Genomic DNA, 19,941 nt, shown 5'->3' on the forward strand with positions numbered 1-19,941 from the left:
CTTTCACTGGGCCTGCAAATACAATGACTCTCTCACACACACACACACACACATCCGTGTTTTACTATCTTTATGAGGACTTTTAGGTTACTTCCATTGACTTCCATTCATTTTCCTTGATTTTTAGTGCCTAACCCTGACCCTAACACTAACCCTAACCAGTTAATACCTAACAATAACAATAACAATAACTCAATTCATACCCTAGTCCTAAACCTAACCCCTGTCCCAAGAACGGAATTTGAAAAAGTGAGGACCAGGAAAATGTCCTCACTTTGTCAAAATGTCCTCACTTTGTGATAAAAATACAAAAAATGGTTCTCACTCAGCAACAAGTACAAGAACACACACATACACACACACACACTTAAGTGAAGGGGTACTTTAGCCACAGCTGATCTGTGGATCTCCCTTGGCCAGGAGATGCAGGAGGTTGTGCCAGCGGGTATGAAGAGATTTGCATAGGGTAAATACCTGGGATGGCAGCTTGTTTATGACTGCTGAGCGAAGCCTGTCATTTCTGGTCACCTTCTGATACTGTGATTTATTTCAATAAAAACTGTATCTCAAAATGACCACACCAGATCTGCATATTTGAGTTTAAAACAAATCAAAAAAAGACATTAATAAAGTCACGCTTCGTGAAGTTATTCTTTCTGTGCCATCCTTCCTGTATGGAAACCACCAACCCTCTAAGGACACCTGCTTGACACTTGAGGGGGGTCATGGCATATGATTCAAATCTGGACAAGGTACAGCAATAAGCTGGCACTTTCTATGGCTTATATTAAACGACTCTAATAGTGGCAGACCAAACTACAACTGTGAGTAGCACATGATACAGGGAGAAAGTATTAAACACGCCATATTGTTTTTTAGTAAATATATTTCTAATGAAGATAATAATGTAGCAACAAAAGTAAACCATACATACAAAGAAATCAAAACAATGTCAATAAATACATTTACATGTAATAAAGTGGAATGACACAGAGAATAAGTATTGAACATGCTTACTGAATTTTATTTAATGCATAGTAGAAAAGCTTTTTTGGTAATGCCAGCTTTAACATTTCTCCTGTCCTATATGGAGAAACCGGTCACATGCATTGCTCAGGTGGAATCAGGTTTTTGAGTCATTTTTCCACATAAACTGTATTTAAACCTTGAAGGTTCTGGGGGCTTTAACTGTGCACTCTGGTTTGTCAGTGCTTTCCATAGATTTTCAGTTGTATTCAAATCAGATTATGGACTGAGCCATCCAAGCAGACTTATTTTTTTTTCTCCAATACCAGTTGAGAGTTTTCTTGGCTTTTTGTTTTGAATCAGTGTCTTGCCTGAAAAAACAACCTAATTTCTATTTTCTTAACAATAACGTCTTAGTATATTTCTTAATTTATCCTTCCTTGAATTATAAGAAGCCTGCCAGTACTATATAGTGAAAAGCAGCCCCATACCATTATGTTTTCACTTCCAAACTTCCCTATTGGTATGGTGTTTTGGGATAGGTGTGCAATGCCATTTTTCTTCCAAGCATGGTGTGGTCAATGGTATTTGAAGAGTTTAATTGTGGTCCCCTGACTACATTCTCATGTCCAAACGTTTTGGATCAAACTTTAAAAAAGCTTCAACATGCTTTTTCTTCATCAGTGGAGTATTGTGTAGTGAGTGTACATTCAGGTTATTGTGGTACATGGAAACAGGGTAACTGCTTATTAGAATTAGATTTACTAAGACAAATGTTAAATATGCTCAATACCTTTTTTCACCTCTGTATGTACTGGACAGATAAGGAGATGCTAAATATTCTATTGGAATATATTGGTTATTCACAAGTGAAACCTTTTGGGTGGTACTTATTTCTATTCTAGGCTATATAAACATTGCTACGGTAATATCTTTCTAATATAGGTGAGGGATATCCAAGGTAAAGAGGCCAAAATCCACTCCTGACATGACACACATTAGCTGAATAAAATAATGGAAAAGAAAGGTACACAGTATATTTTACATTCTTCAATCCATGTGTGGTCCAATGCTTGCAGATGAACTACATTACTGACCAGACCACAAAGCAAATCGCAATGACAACAGAACACAAAGCATCTGGAAACATATTCAGTGATGAACTCTATTGTTTCTGCCAGCAGCATTATTAAAGCAAGAATTACATAATCAGCCAGACAGACAGAAATGTTAATAAAATACAAAAGGCAGCAAGCAACCACTCTGTTAAGTAGGAACTGACATTTACAACCACAGTGAGTCAGATTTAATTGCTAAGGTGAAGAAAATATTATACTCTCAGAGGTAACACTTTGGCAGCTCACTTAGAAGGGACACAAATCTAAATAACTAAGAGTTAAGTCAACATGACAAAAGGCTTATTATTCCATCAGTGGAACCACTGTTGTCATTTGGTTAACTTTATTCTCAGAGAAATCCACTGTGAACACTACAGCCACTTCAACAAGAGCTTCCAGCTAGAGGCCAGCTGAGCAAACAACGATCACAGTTGACAGCTATAGTTCTACTGCAGAGTTTTAAGCAACTGAATATTATACAACCATTCAAGTTCTTCAGAGATGTTACATCCCAAATGACTCAAATATTAGATGTCTAAGAAAAAAAGAAAACTGCACTTGTAATGGTGTTAGAATGTCTCTCATGTTGTGATAATAAGCTCAGCTCTTATGCAACAAGTTTCCAGTGTATTAATGCAAAGGTCTCCCTACCAACCCTCTTTTTTATTTCTTGCTGCGTGTCTGAGCACTTTTGCAGCAGCCAACTCATCAATCACACACTACACAGAAACAGACAAAGAGCGAATTTCCAAGAACAAAGCAGACAACTGAGGGCACTTCATTTCCAGAGACTTGAAAAATCTTTGAAGGTGAAAATAGGAACTCAGCTAAAAGAATAAAGATAAGCACTGAATTATTCATTTTTTTAATTATACAAAATCATTCTTGGATAAATGTCATCAAACATCCATCCAGTTAAGTCTGGTGAGAGTTTAAGATTTTCTTGTTTTCTCTGTTTTTCTCTGTTATAAAACAGATGAAATTTAAACCCCTTAACATTTGCGCCAAAAGTGCAAAATCCTGGTTAATCTGTAAAGGTCAGTCAGTCAGTCAGTCATTTTCTACCGCTTATTCCATAGTGGGTCGCGGGGAAGCTGGTGCCTATCTCCAGCAGTCTATAGGCGAGAGGCAGGGTACACCCTGGACAGGTCGCCAGTCCATCGCAGGGCAACACACAAACAACCATGCACACACTCATTCACACATCTGTAAAGGTAACACTCAATATTTTAGAAATAAATTGTGACATCTTATGTCAAATAATAATCTTCACTTCATCATCTTTTGGCCATCTAGGGGCCCATCTAAGGGCCCAATATGCTTAAAGGGCTAAATGCCATCTAATAAAAGCCCAGAATTTACTCTATCAAAAATGTTTAATATTATTTTAAGCAAATACATCAAGATTTTTACCATAGAAAAGTTATATTATGACCTTAACAATATGGGGACGACAGCTGACTTGACACTGTTTCATCAGACATTCATTGATAATCTCCACAAGGTTGAGCCACTAAAGGTTTTGCCTAAAGATGTTTATTTACAGTGTGCTGTATCCAAATATATTGTTCTAAGTTCAGTGGAAGGAAAAAGTGTAGTAGAGAAAAGGGCACAAGCAATTCAATTCAGCTGAATTCATTTCAAAACAAAAATACTTTATTAATCACAGAGCAAAGTTAAATGTTACTGTAACTCATTATCCAAGTTTTTTCAGAGTAGTTGAAGACACTTGGATGACATGACATGAATAACAACAGAATCTGTATGTTATTTTCAAGAGAAAGATACGTTAAAAGACACAAAAACAAAGCAGATCAGCTGAAGGTTGCTATTGAAGAAACCTGGGCTTGCCTAACACCTCAGCAGAGGCCCAGGCTGCTCACATCTATGCCACACTGAAATGATGGAATTGATGATTTATGTAATATTTAAAGTTTTTGAAAACTGAATTTTGGGTTTTGTTAGTCATATTCATTAAATTAACAAGAAAACATTTGAAATATAATTATCTGTGTTAAATGAATTTATAAAATATCTGAGTTTCATGTTTTGATTAAAATTGCAATTTTGATGATTTGATTATTTGTTAAGATTAATCTGCGTGTAAGAAATTATAGTCTCTTTTTCACAAATTAAACCTTTACAGGAATATTTAATGCTTTATACAAATACAGAGAATAGTTACCAAAACATTCCATTATTGTCATAAAATATTTTTGAGTTTTGCTTTTAGCATTTTTTTCATTTCACAAATTTCTGCTGACAGTTTTAAACATCTTTTCATCATATTATCCCTTTTTTGTACATAGAGAAAAAACAAATAAGAACACCACAAATATACACCATTAAAAGCATATGAGAGCAGGTTGAAACTAAAGTCTAGATTTTTTTATACAACTGCTTCTGCTGGACTTGGGAAAAAATAAAAAGTTAGGTCTCCACAACAAGTAAAAACAAGCTTTTTTATTTCCTCTAACAAATCAGTGTTATGCTCTGATTCAGCCGATTTATATCACAGTGACTTATGCTTTCACAGACACGTGCTTGCTGTAACCTGTATGATATAGAAGCTCTGGGAAAAAATATTACAGATGACATCACCTTGTCTCCAAGTCACATCACATAAACAACAGCCAGATCTGAGCAGAGCAGGAGAACAGGCGGTTTGGTGTAACGTTGTGATATTCATCACCTTAGCTCAGAAAGCAAACATATTGCTACCCACATCTGTCAAAAAATGTGCACACACTTATGTCAGACTCACACATACAGCACGATCTCAGACGGACTTGCAGCTTCTCCTAATGATGGAAGGTGTTGTTGAGGCAGCCAGTGAAAACACAAACTTGTGGACTGGAACACACTGCTGGACGTGAATGTGCCTGAGTTGTATACACGCGACACTGCAAAATAGCGAGTCAGTGCTACTGTCCAGGAACAGTCAATGAGAGAGACTGGATTACTGGAAGGATTAAACAGTGGGCTGTAGGCCCCGCTCTTATTTTGTATGTTGTGTATGTTTCAATGGTGTACCACATAGTAGTGAAGATGAGGGGTTTTAGATATGCAGTATGACAGAATGATTACAAAGCAAGGAAATAAATTAGAAGTGGCCGACTATTTTTTTTTCATTCTACTGTTTTCTCTGCACGTAGAAGTTAGTGCACACATTTAAAATGTTGGTTGCTGTTGGTAAAGGTTGGTCTTTTCTTTGAGAAATTTCATTTCAAATGATGCTGGACTTACCCTTTTGACAAAGGAATCCTACTTCTTTTTATTGTTTTAGTCTTGTTTTTTCAGCAAGACTAAAACGATAACCTACAACCCTGAGAAAATCAGAGCTGTAGGTTAGGCTCCCATGCTGTTTTTATTGTATTTGCTTCAACAATGAATAATAATACCAAAATACAATCCTTCTATATCTTTGCAGATGATGTGCTGGTCTATTTGCCTGTTCAAACTAACAGTTTTTCTTTAGGTTCACTCTCTGCAGAGTTTTTTTTTTTTAACACAAATTTCCAAACTTGAAAGAAAATAGAATTTGGGAATTTAACAGTGACAGACAGATATAACAGTCTATTTACCATCCAACAGTCAAAAACCTTGGTTTTAGTTTTGATACTGATTTTAGCTATGTTTCTTGTTAGTCTTTCAGTAGCCTCCTAGCTGATCCATTATGACACTGATCACTCTTTACCATGGTGGTCTGCATTAAAATGTATTGCTTTAGGCCTAAATAAGATTGTATAAGAACTTTAATGAAACTAATCCATGTATTATGATGTGGTGGGAACTTACAAAAACAATGAAAGGTTCTGGTACTCAGTGTCACAACAAGATCCAATTTTATTAAACACAACTAAAAGCAGACCACAAAGGTCATGACAGATGACCTTTGTGGTCTGAAACACATGATAGATATATTATTGTATTTGTGGTGTCATGAGTCTTTAAAGAATCCAACTTGACTTGAAATTTTATTCTCATGTTTGTAAGCGATGTTTGAAACTAATACGTCTAATGTGTCCTGCTTATTGCATACAAGAGACTAAATGGTATGTGTAAACAGTAACACAGCCAACTGTGACTTTCTGTATTAACTGCGCCGACCAACTCTTCAACTTCGACTTCTCTGACTATAACAAAACAATCCCGTGAGCTAAAATGAGGCCTTATCTGTGTTAACCATCTAATGTAATGACGTAATTTACAAATGACACAAATTAAGACTATTCATTACATGCCGTGTAATTGTTACTTTGAGTAAAGAAATAAATCAAGTACTGCCCAAGTTTGTATGGAAATCCAACTTGGTGTGACAAGCACCCTCCTTGATTTCAAAGGGAAGTGGTGGGAACTTGCAACAGAAGAATAAAGTGTCCCTCAGTTACTGGCACAAGTTGATCCAGTTTAATTAACTGTAGATAAAAGGCAGCACTATAAAGTACATCTTCAGACACAAGCAAGCTTTGGTATAATATTTTCCTTTCAGATCAAAGTATTTTAATAAGACATAAATGGAATAGAAGTAGCTTAATTAACCTCCCTCATTTATTTATTTTCATTTTATTGGTATATAATTTAATTTTGTTTATTTCTTCTGCTATTTTTATAATCACGTTATGCTTAAGCTTTATATAAATGATACGGCTGAATGAGATCAGAAAAACTTGCGATCAAGTTGTAAAATTTCACAGTTATGACATACCAAATCACAGTATGTTGTTACAAAGGGAAGGGAAGACTGCTCAAACTTAGCAATTTTCTTTTCTCTGTACTTTTCTCTTCATTTCAGTTTTTTGTGTAAGAAGAATTTTACACAGTCCAGAAGAGAGGAGTCAAAGTTGGCCTTTTTTAATTTTCAACAGTAAAAGCTTTGAAAAAAAAAGAAAAACTGGAGCTGAGCCACAAAATGGTCCATCGCTAATATGACAACTTGTGACAATGACAAAGAATAAAGCCCAATCAGTTGCTGTCCTCTTAGCCCTCGCGTACTCATGTCACAGTACACAAGCATTCTGGGGACACGTCTGTGAAAGAATTATTGTTCTGAATCAAAACTGCAATCTCAAAGCGGATAATAAAGGACAGGTCCCTGGTAGGTTATGAGCCTGCTTTGTATTGAGGATGTGAGAATGTGAGACACACATTCAGTTGACAGCCGAAGAGAAAAAAACATGACCCTGGGTCAAGTACCACTGAAAAACCAGGGTCTTTATAATGAGCTTGACACTGTTCCCTTCCCAAGCGAGATTCTGCGTTCAGCACAATTAAACTAATTAACCCTAACCCTCTTAATTAAATCTGAATAAAAATTGAAAATATGTTTGTTGCTGAAAAAAAAAATGTATCACTGATTATAGAGGTCATGAGCACCATAAATATTCAGTTTGCACCTGTGTTGACAACACAACAATATTCCATTTGAGATTTCTGTCTTTCGTTCACGTTTTCCTGCATGCTCAACAGTGAGTGTAAACAGACTGGGGGCCGGCTTTTCACTGGAATGGATTTTCACTGAAAACAACTGATCCACTGTCAAGATTTTTCAGAGAATCATGGACATAGTTTTGAGAAAGACAAGCCGTTACACGCAAAACAGGTCAATTTGTAAATGGATTCTTCTCTGTAGGTATTTTTCAGACAGTTAACATTGAACACAAATGTTTAATTCAAATCCTCACTAATGGGTGACAGAATTAACTAAAAATATATCAGAGCAAATGCTTTTTGGGGATTTCGTTAAATAATCTTAATTCACCACAGAATCCACTAAATAGTTTATTGAAGAATGAAAAGGTAGAATATGTTTAGTAGTCATGATCTGCTAAAGTCCGGCCCTTGATGAAGATATTGTCAAGTAAAATTAATCTTATTTTCTCAAATTATAACCCTCCTTGCTCTAAGCTTTTCACTTGGGATGGGATGTGTTAGTGTATCACTTGGCGATTTTTTGTCATTTAGTCAACATTTAACAAAGTTTGATGGGGCTAATTTTCTGCTATAATGTCACCTCTGATAAGCGAATAACAATAAGAATAGCAGAAGGCGGCAAAAATAAGCAGCTCTTTCTAAAAAAAAATAAACATATTAATATGTCAGCGATGTACATATCAGGGACATATCAGACCCATATTTATTAAGAGATATTTCATTTATACAATGTGCACATTCTAGCGTAGAGCAAACACTCATCATTAGTTTCTTTTTTTCCCCAAACTAGAGACTAAAAAGTATTATATGTCTTCTCCAAGAACAGACTTTTCTTAAAAAGTGACTGAACAAAACTAGCAGCTCTTCAAACAGCAGGACATTCTGCCCAGTCCAGCACCACATACTGTATACCACGTAGCTCTTAAGAGGTTCAAGCAGACTCTGAAGTGTTTACACAGGTATGAAAAAGTCACCGGTTCAGTCAACAGCTTGCACATTTTGTTCTGAACTGTATGTGCTGCTTTGTGAATCTGACAGTGAGTAATAAAACAATAAAAGCAATAAAAAGAAAAGCGACAGGCTAAGTGCACTTCTTTATCCACTTTCAGGATGAGGTGATGTCTTACCTGAATATTTAAAAACTAAATTGTCTTTTTAATTGTGCTCTAAACACTGAAGCAATGTATGAGGACACTTATCATTGTCATTCATACTTACAGCTTATAAATTATTGCTTAATTTTTTTGTCTGGGCTGAAAATTGCATAACCAATCAGTGAAGGTTTAACAAAAAATGAACATAGTGGTTTCAGTACCTTCAAGAATCGAGGACAACAATTTCTCTTCAAAAAGGAAGTAAAACCTACAGTTACAGCCACTTCACCAGCTTTCCCCTCAAAGCTCCCTTAAAGCTAAAATAGATGTCCTTTAGGAGAGCAGCTGAGGCAATCAAGATAGCTTTAAAGGGAACATGCATCTCCCTGATAAAAAGGGAAAAATAAATGAATCACTACAAGAGCTGCAAAAACATTCTTGTCAATACCAAGAAAATATTAAACCATGAAGGCTTTAAAATACCTAATCTGGTATTTGAAAGAGAAGCAGTAAAACTAAAGTCCTGCCTGGCTACTGACTAGGGGGGCTCCAATTTAATACACAAAATTAAATCTAATATAATATTTGTTTCCCAATTTCTTGAGAACAAAGATATGAAACAATAGTTTCTCTAACTTGTTTAGACACTGTCATAAACATTCAGCATACTATCTCAGATGAGTGACCTGCCCTGTTCAGTGGTTAGAATATTGTCAGTTTATTGACTTGCAATCATCCTTTATTTCGGTCAAAAGCTCACATTCTTAAACGTAGAGAATTATGTTTCTACCATTGAAAACATACAATAGAATATTCTCTAGAAACAAGGAAATTCTGCTTAAGTTATTTTTCAATGTGTACATTACAGTTCAATTTTAATTGTAATTCTGATCAAAAAAATAAAAAAACACATTACTTGAGCTAATAAAGCATACGATCAAGTTTCAAATGTTTTGAGTTAAGGTATTAAGATTTTTTAAAACAAACTATATGCTTGAGTATGATTAAAGTATTACCATTACAGTTGTATGATCCCCACCAAAATGAGGGTATACAATGTGCTGGGTGGAACTAGATATGGGTTTTGTATGTTGTGAAAATATGTTGTTGAAATACAATTAGCTAACCCTAAGATTTTACTAGATTACTATAACTCACTAATAATTTATTTGATTTCAGCATGTGTTGACCTTAAATATGTAATAATATTCAGGTCAAGAATCTCTTGTGGTCAAAAAATGTCTGGGAGACTATGCAGAACATGTAAAAAGCATTTTTCACATTTTATTTTGTTGGCTAATATGTTTTAAAAACCTTCCGGTGACAAGCTTGCAGAAATGTGGGCAGCATGGTCAAGGTCAAACATTTTAGGAGACAGTCTTAAGTACCCTTAATGCCCACAACTTATTTAAAAACAAAGACCGGTTGTGTGGAGCCAGGTTTAAGACCTGTCTGTAAACTAGCCAGCAGAATGAAGGAGTGCTGAATGGGGTAATAAAGGAGTGTTTTCATGCTGAGGTTTGTGACGCAGGTCAATCCCTGTCTGGTCTTTGTCTCCCTGTCACACAAAAGGAACTCATTTGTTCTCAGAGAAAGATGGATGAACTAGTGTTGAAAAAGCTCCTGGAGGGAGTCTGGGTGTTTTTATGTGCATTTCTGAGTGTGTGTGTGCATGAGGAAGTCACCATCATCTGAGTGGTCTGTTTCCTCGTTGGTGTCATAGTCAAGCCCAGCTTGTACTTCCTTCTATGGACAGAAAGGTGTCTGTATAGGATTCTCATGTAAGAGTCACAGACTTGTTTTGGATGCACACTTGCGTTATACCATCTGCATGCGTTTCTCTACACAAATATATCCCAAACATGCAGTAAATATAGTTCCACATTTACATGATTTGAAGTTTAAAAGTTGTAGAAGAGTTTAATCCACAGGGTAGGGTAGTTTTTCCGAATCTGGTCAGGGTTCAAGGCCTACCAACACCTCTTATTAACAACCTCCAACCCAAGTATCAGAGATTATTCATACAATTTTTTAAATCAGTTTCTCATCCAAGCATTAACACTTAACCTGACGTAATAATCAGATCAATCAGCGGCAGCCATTTTAAAACACTCAGTTGTTTTTGGGCTAAATATCTGAAATAAAATAGTGTAACTACTATTAATCTATTAATTTACTTTCATTTATTTTTAGGTTAGAAGATTATACACCTTTGATAACAATAATTTATTCATATTCAAGCAATTAGTCTGTTAGTTGCTTAAAACACTTTTATACATGCTTATGCTATACCCTTTTAACCATGTGGCAGAGGCTAAAAACAATCCAAAATACACATTTGTAATAAAATGAACCCACCTAATGACTAAATGCACCTAAAGATAAACACGTCAATTTTGTATATGAGTGTTATATCAATAACAAGGCTGTTTCTTAAATAGTACTTGGTATGAGAAGATGGTCCATTCTAGTGCTTTACTTGTTTAGTCATTGACAGCGTTACTAAATGTCCAAGTTAGGCACCGGCCCGGTTCTGTTATCAAGTTACACTAAAGTTTTAAACAGTTAATGTTTCAAAACAGTTTTAAATTTTCTGCTATGTCATTCTTACAGTTTAACCTTCTTTCAATTAGATACCAGAGAAAGTGTTAGCTGCTGTGAGTAGCTGCAGTTTTCTCTGGCGGCATCGACCATAGAGTAACACAGAGCTTCCCCTCCCCCACCTGCTACTGCACACTGCTGGTCAGTTTGCTGAAAGAGGGCTACAAAATACTTGGCAAGCTTAAAAACAAATTAAGCTAAAATATTGACACTCAGTCTTGTTAAGGTAGACCTGCTTTAAAAAGTAGGTTTGGCAAATGGGTGGCATGTTTGCTAAGGAGCAGAGATGTCTGCTACAGAGGTGCTTCACCTAGTGATTCTGGCACAAATGAATATGCTAGATGGACCTCTTTCACTGTCAGGCTAGCATGGATGAATAAAACTTGCAAATGTCTAAGAAACAGTTGCAGTTAATCAGAGGGAAATGTTCTCTTGAGATATCACACCCTCTCCCGTCAGCTAAACAGTTCCCATAAGAGAAAACCAAACGTTTTCATGATGACATACTGTATAAAGTATCTCTAAAGTTTAAACCTCCTTATGCTGCCTGGAAACTTGGCAGGTCTGCCTGGATAGCTCTTTGTCAAAAAAGTACTAATTCAACTATCTAAACACTAACTTTGGCAGAGTAAAATGAGGTTGCTGCTCTCTTGTATAATGTCATGTAATATGGCAGTAACTAGGGGAAAGTAGTAGAAAATGCTAAGTATCATAAGACACCCAGGATGGAAATACTAAGACCTTTAAGCTGCTTACAAACAGGGAAACCGGGCCAAGAGTATGGATTTCTTAAAACTGAGACACCTGGATAACACCGGGGAGAAACAAGGAGACACTATAGATGTGGAGCATGCTGCTGCCATGGCAACACCCTATGTGGTGTACGTGCAGAGCAGTTTGTTAGCTGAGAAATGAAAAGTTATGTTTGTGCATGCCGTATCTGTTACATGTAAACATGCTTGCACCGTCATACTACCTCCCTATCGAACAGATGCATATATAGACACCTGACCTTGAAACTTTATCAGCATTACATCACCAACACAGATAGCTGCACAACAGTGTTGTTGACATTTAAATAAAGAAAAATTAGATTAGAGTGCAGTAATCTGAGGCCTGTATTCCTCAATAAAGTACTACTTTGTGCATTAAATGCAAAACAAAATTACATAAGAAATGTTGATGCCAGATGAAAATGAAAAGCTATTAAGTCCTAGCTTTATTCTTGACCAACAACTTGCCAAAAACGTTGCTGAATGATACAAATCAACAGAAATAATTTAGCAAATATTAATTTAATTCCCAAAAGCACATTTCAACCCTACTTTGATATCAAACAATGCGACTTTGATGAGCAGAGACTTAGGGTGTATTCACACCAGGAAAGTCCTTTGGTCTGCTTGTTTGGTCCGGACCAAAAGCTAACTTTATTTTTTTCATTAGGTGTGGTTTGTTTTCACATTGTACTTTCTGCAAGTGAACTATTACTTGTAAACAAAGCCATGCGGGTGACAATCATTGTTCCGATTGGGCAGAAATGACGGGGCGGGACAGAACACAGACCCGGAAATGTAGGAAAACATCTGTAGACGTGCTGCGTGCAGCACCTCTGTTCTGCATATTTGTTCCGTTATTACAGCTGCAATATTATTGTGAGGATGAAGAGCAGCTCATTCAACACAGACTTTGAAACTGTCCATTTATAATTTTGTAACCCCGTCGGAGAATGCGTGCTGAACGCCGACGTTCTCTACGTGCCTTGTCCCACAACAAGCCAGTAGCGTTGCTAAGCAACACACAGTTTATCAGGTATGATTACCTTACAACACACACCTTTGCTACCGGCTACGGTGGCTTTTTATGTCCAAAGAAACGTACACTTTTTGTAGTTGGTTCGGATCGGGGCCGGTTTGTATTCAGACCATAAGAGAACCATATCAGAGTCCATTTGGAAGCGGACCGAGACCACCTCAAAAAGTGGGTCTCGGTCCGGTTGTTTGGTCCGGACCAGGGTTTGCTTGAGTGTAGGGGGGAAACGAACTCTGGTCCATTTAAAGCAGACTAAAAGTGGCAAGTGTGAATGCACCCTTAGATTATAGTGAAACTTTTAAACGGTGTACTTCTGTGTGGCAGCCATTGGTGTTTCAAATTACCTGTAATGGAGGCTTTACAAACACATGCATACAAGAAAGCAGGTTTGCATATAGTTTCAACATCTTCTTGTAACCTACTTATAGAAATATGTTTAACATCCAGTTTGATGTCATGCATGTTTCTATCAACAACAAAAAGCTCTGACAGCAAATACAGTCATGTAAAGAAAGCAAGAATCTGCATGTGATACTGCAGATGAAGGCCTTATATACCATAACCCATGACATTTTTTTGTTACAGTAATAACTGCTTCCTGTGCCTTTCTTCACCCAATGGTATAGAATGTTTCTGGAATATTGGGCTTTACATTAAATCTTGCCTTTCAAGCATAAAATTCAAATTCTGGAGTTCCATGTTTCCCAACAATAAACAATGTTTTCATTGAATGGTTAACAGTCTGTTTAGCCATTTGCAAAAATGTAAGTATTATAGCCAATAGGTGCTCCTTACAGATACATTTTAGGAATTTGGATGGTATTACACTTTGACAAAACTATAAGATGCAAAACAGCAAAATACCATGTTAGAACGAATCAATCTCAACCATCCCTGACAACCAGGGAAAAGATATGCTTCTGAAATCGGCTTATTGCAGTTTGGTCAGGGAGTTTAAATTAAAGCATTCTTGTTACCATTCTTGTCCACTATCATATCCATCATCATCCATAACCATTATTGAGCTTAATATACACCAAGTAAAAAGGCACTGAAGTGAGGTAACTGACATGGAAAAGCATTAAACTTAAACACCAGAGCTGAAAAACACAAACCTAAGCTAACAATGTTGTACTCAAACATAGAAATATGCTATGCTTTATATGTATGATGTTAAAGATTACACATCTGGCTCAGTGGAAACAAAACACACATAAAAACGAGGGCTGACTGAAGATATTTACATTGTACCACGTTTATTTGAAGATTTTAATATGTTTAACCCTAACTTTTGCCCTCCTATCTCAAAGTAATTGAAAGAAAATCTGTTAAAACAAAACTAAAACATGCACACAGGTTGTCTTTTTGTTGTTTATCTGGGTGTATGTTCTGTTGGCTGTTTATTCACAAAACTCTCAACTAAAGTGAAGAAACCTCTGACTTATGACTCCATTACATCAAAAACTTTGCCCCACAGCTCCTAAGCTTTTTACTGTGTCCTCTGCATCATATCTTCTCCAGCACCTATTAGTTGACTCTTCCTCCTTTCCAAAGATGACTTTTATCTCCCAGCATAGCTCTCCTTTCATCCCTCCTCCTGTACTGTCTCTCCCCTCCTGATCTCTGTGACCTCAGCAGTGCATTCCTGCACGCACTGGGTCACTGTTTGGTGAAGGGAGTTTAGGACTGTCTAAAACTCCTTTGAAATAACATTTATAAGGAGACTGATGGGCTGTGTATTATTTGCAGGCCTTTGCTCTGCTCTCCCTGCTGACACAAGAAAATTTAAATGAAAGAAATCTATCATTTTCCAATTACTTTTATTTATTACGGTAATGGGTTTTTCTTTAATCTTACAGAACATGCAAATCTGTTTTGGGTTCAGCTGCTGACATGCTTACACTTTAAAGTTGAAGGTCATTGCAGTTTTAATCAGATTTCAGAAAGGCAAAACATGATGAACTGACTTTGGAATCCATCAATGAAAGTAAGTCCAGGAGAGTTTTAACAGTTATGCCCAGATTTGTAAAGTTAGTACACCTGCTGTTCAGAATTTTTTTGTAAGATTTGGAAAATTAATATTCTCAATTTACTATAATCTGATGCTATAGATTAAATGGAACTAAATACATATGTATAAAAAAAAATTTTAATAGTATATAGGTCCTTTTCTCTTACAAATTTGCATTACTTTAAATCACATTAATGAACTGAAAAAAGTTATATTTGCTCATTCTGTTTTTCTGTCCAAGCAGTTATTGTATGAAAACTCAAAACGTATTTTCAACTGTGAAAATAAATGAGAGGATGGCAGTTGATCAGTAACTTTGGTTTCATCTGAATTTTTGTTTTAAATCTGCCAGTTCAAGTGACTATCAAATAGGCTACTTTATTCAACTTTGTCTGAAACGAATGTTGTGTTAAGTTTGTTATTGCTTGTGCTTTCACTGTCAGCATATTTTGATCCATATTCTTTTTTTTATTCCTTTTGCACTTGAAACATTTGCCAATTTGAGATCATACAACACATTAAAATGCACTGTTTCTTAGTCTATAGCATAATAAATCCATAGTGATTTCACATTTTTTACTGATTAAGTCAATCATATTTATTATAACCAGATGACCAAACAAAAAGGACGGCTTCCTTTTAGGAAGATGCCATAAGGGGCAGCTGGGTTTCAATAAAAACACCTACACAGTGGAAGGACACAATGGAATTAAAAAAGCCAACTCTTTGACCTCTTTCCACATTAACAGTCAGCTAAATGCACCCACACACACATTACATACACGAGCTTACAGAATGTGGATATGACAAAGGCCCTTTGCATCACATATATCCTGGATGACAGCATTTCATCACATTGGTCAACATGGCCAGGAAGTCAGGTCATACCTTGGTGGGATTCTCTCAGCTAAATGCTGCAGGAATTAAGTATTTCCTGCCTCCATTGCCATAACAACCAAACAGCTGCTTTGGGACTGTGATGATCTGCTTTGTGGAAATGTGAAGCATGGGTTTGAGCAGACCCTACTAACCTGTTTATCACCGTGACAGGATGATGGGAATATTTCTATGATTATTATCTTCACTAACTCATTAGTAAATGTTAATAAAGTGTGATGCTCTGAAAAAACGGATTTAAAATAATGGTTTTCCATGCCAAAATGTTTTCTTTACAAATGCCTGACGTCTGTCAAACATCACTTATGAAACATCTACATCCACATTTTATTTACAGCTTATACTCTGTGCATTTTTACCTGTATCTTCTGTAGTTTTCCTGTCCAGCGTACCAAAACAGCACTGCTGATGAGAAAGTCACTGGCCAAAACTTACTGATGATAACACTCACTGATAAGGTTTTTAACATGCAGACTGACAAACCTAATGTGGACAGTGTGGTCTGAGATTTTATAGGGAAATTTAGTACACAACGCACTGGAAAACAAAGTATTCTCAGGTTATTTCAACTCAGAGTACACTGAACAGAAATCTTATGTGGAAGTTTATATATTGTAGTACAAGATAATCCTCAACTGGCACATTTTAACAGGTTAGCCCTTGCAACCAGCGCCAATGAAATTATTTAAAAAGTCAAACTTTTCCATCTGTTCTAAATCAGATGTGATTTGCACTGAATGTCTCTAGACGTTATTAAGTGTTGAAGGTTTAGTGGCTCAACTCTGGGCTACTCCTGTCTGTATTTTTAAGGTGGGTTCCAAAAATTGCTGTTGATCATCAGGTTTATTAAAGCTGTTCAAAGGTAATTGTACTTTAAAATAAAATACCATAAAATAAAATTAAATCTGCAGTGTTGTCATCAGTTTCCCCAAACATGCCAGCAACAAACACATTCATTGAAGTCTATCCTAGGGAACTCCTGGCAGAAATTAGTCTACAATCTGGACAGTCCAACACAGAAACACGTACAACTAAAGCCAAATTTGAATATGCATGTCATTGAACTGTGACAGAAAACTAAAGCACAAAGATTCATCCAAAGACAACATAAAACCCTCAAATATACATAGAAAAAACTATGAGACTAAAATAATGGTAGAGGCCCACCCTATACACAATCCTTGACACTCAACCATCTCGTAAAGTATAAATTTGAACCATGCAGGAAGAAAAGAACTCCCCTGTAAATTTGCAAGTCAAGCCTCCAATTCATCTACCTGCTCATTTAAATCTGATGCTTTAAGTTGGAGAAAAATCCTAGCAGCTGTAATCACTTTAGTTCAATTAAGTTCATTTACTGTATATAGTGCCGATTCACAACAAATGTCTCAAGCCGCTTAAATAAACCTTTCCAGCTCATATACAGAAATATGTAGTCAATTCAATCCAATTATATGGACAGATTTCAATTAATTATATACATTTTAATTTGATCTAAGTTCTAAAACAGTGCAGTCAAGTTTGTTTGACTTTTCAAATTGGCAAACATTTTTCTGTTCAAGAAAATCAAGCCAACTGCATCGAGTGGCTGACTTTTCAGAACCGCATCCTCATTGACGAGCATGTAGTGACAGAAAACATCTGATTGCATTGAGTTGTTAACTTTGCAGAAATCCCTCATACTGAACATGCATGTGGCAACAGTGGAAAGGAAAAAATCTCCAGAACCTGATTAAGTGTGAGCAGACATTTGTTGCAATCAAGTGGGGTTTTCTCTCTCTCCGTGCTTTTCTTCCAGGGTTGCTGGGGAGACACGTGTTAGTTCGGTCAGACGTCACCACTGTTGTCTTTCATATAAATCATCAAGCGGGGTCTGGGCAGCACCACGCCTTGCTAGTCTCAGAGAGGCCCATATTCCAGGGCCATTTTGCAAGGGTCCATTTTGCAAAACGTGTGAAATGGACCCTTCTCTATGCCTTTCCCCCATTTGCCAGGATCTTCCAGATGCTCCTGAGGGTTCTCCAGGAGGGGCACAGGCTTCTGTTGGTGGGCCGTTTTGACTGGCGAAGACCTCCTGGATGCGCCTCCCCTCCAGGAGGGATGTCCTCTGGGGGACCAGATTCTTTCAACCCGATCTGAGCCGCCTGCAGCTCTGGCTTTGGCCTTTACGGGGGGCAGGCTCTATTTTCTCCCACTATAAGGGCAGGGTGGGCCACACCCTGATTGCCGCAGGGGCACCCTCCTTTGGGCTGTCTATCATGCACAGTGGTTTGTCCTTGTTGACTGGTGCCATGGTAGGGGACTGGGACGATCCCCTTCCACCTTAAAGGTGTATGTGGTGGCCAATTACCATTGGCACGTCGGGTTAAGTGGTTGCTCTGTTGGCCGGCACAGGGATGTCACGCTGTTCCTGTGGAGTGCCAGGCGCTTGCGTCCACCCGGGGGCCCTGTGGCCCCTGCGTGGGATCTGTTGCTGCTTGCAGCCCTTATCTCAGATGACCGCCAGAGCGCTCGGTCCCTTGGTTTATGCGTGCTTGCTAGACGCTTATCAGGACTGAGCACCCGGTGACACATCACTTTATAGACTCACGTGAGTCACCGGTAGGTCACAGGTGACTTTGTTATTAATTTTTGACCTACGCATTACCAAGAGTAATCATTCAATGCTTGAAGCAACACCTCTGGCCGTCAGCCGAGATTCATAAAACCGAAGTTACAGTCCTATCTTTCGGTCTGTACAGCCTTGTTTGCCTTGTTAAGGCGAGCACCTGTTTTCTGATATCCATTTTTTCACTTATGATGATCAAGATACATTTGTGTCACTTGAATTCCCTCTGAATATTATGTCTTTCCCATTTTCAAGAGAAGCTAAATAAATTGGCCTCTGTGTGATGTCATATTTATAGTCCTGGGAAACAGAAAGTTGTGGATTACTAAATAAAAGTTCCTCAACACTCTGATTAACTTTACAAAAAGTAAAGAATGTATTAAAAGGATTCTTGTAACATTTAATAACTGTAGGGAAGCACCAAATAGTGGTACATTTATTTTCATAAAGTGGAATATTTTGCTCTTTAAATCAATGTACACAATTTAAGGTTAGATTTTATACATTTATTTATTATTTATAGTGCAATTATGCTACTGCAATAATGGTTTGGAGGACTATGTGTAAAATGTATTCTCAGATCCACTAGCGTGAGTCAAATTGGAAGTTATTCTCAAAGTAACTTCACCAGTTTTGTTTGTGGCTAAACTTTCATTTCATGTTTTCTCCTGAGTTGTATTAAAAAATATAATTTAAACACTGTCAGATACAGCTTCACCTGCATATGTTTCAGTGTACTATTCTGCAGATAATTGTGTACTGCATACAGTATATTATGTTTTATATCAGTTTGTCAGTCTGTGCATGTTTGTGCACTGTGTGGAGACAGACAATACGCCTTTGTCTTTCTGCATCCTATTTTTCCCCAGTGCGCTTACAAATACACACCTCGTTTTTGCACGGTTTTCCCTGGCTTCCGTCAAGCTACAACAGCTGAGAGACAGCAAAACAGGAACAATCTGATATTCTCTTCCTGCCTCATATTTCCTGGACCAGCACCTCTCGCAACAAAGAAAAAGAAAACAAACAAATGAATGAAAAGAAGAAAAGGCAACAACACAGGCTGGAATAAATAAGAGCAGCGAGTACAGAGGAAAACCAGGGGGGTGGGGTGAGGGGCTGTATTGTAAATGTGTGTGTTTTGTGTCAGTGTGGGCTGACAAGTGAGAATGTGGTCTGAGATCACGAGAACTGAATGAAATTAAGTTGAGGGGAAATTGTGTAGATGTGGATTGGGGGCAAATATATCCACTGTAAAAAAGGAAGCTATACCATAATTCCAATAAATTGCTTTTGTTTGTAAAGATTTGTAAACCAATATATTTTGTTATATCTTTGCTCACAACTTATTTTTTTTTATTATAAAATGTACCACCCTTAGGGGAATATGTTAAAAAAGGAACT

General features: G+C 37.1%; 1 protein-coding gene across 3 annotated transcripts in view; it reads right to left on the bottom strand.

Moving 5' to 3' along the window:
• pde4ba (phosphodiesterase 4B, cAMP-specific a) overlaps nt 1-19,941 on the bottom strand; it is a 253,062-nt gene that overhangs the window by 48,737 nt on the left and 184,384 nt on the right. The window lies entirely within an intron of this gene.

The sequence above is a fragment of the Girardinichthys multiradiatus genome, chromosome 9, assembly GCF_021462225.1.
Source record: "Girardinichthys multiradiatus isolate DD_20200921_A chromosome 9, DD_fGirMul_XY1, whole genome shotgun sequence".
Taxonomy (NCBI): Eukaryota; Metazoa; Chordata; class Actinopteri; order Cyprinodontiformes; family Goodeidae; genus Girardinichthys; species Girardinichthys multiradiatus.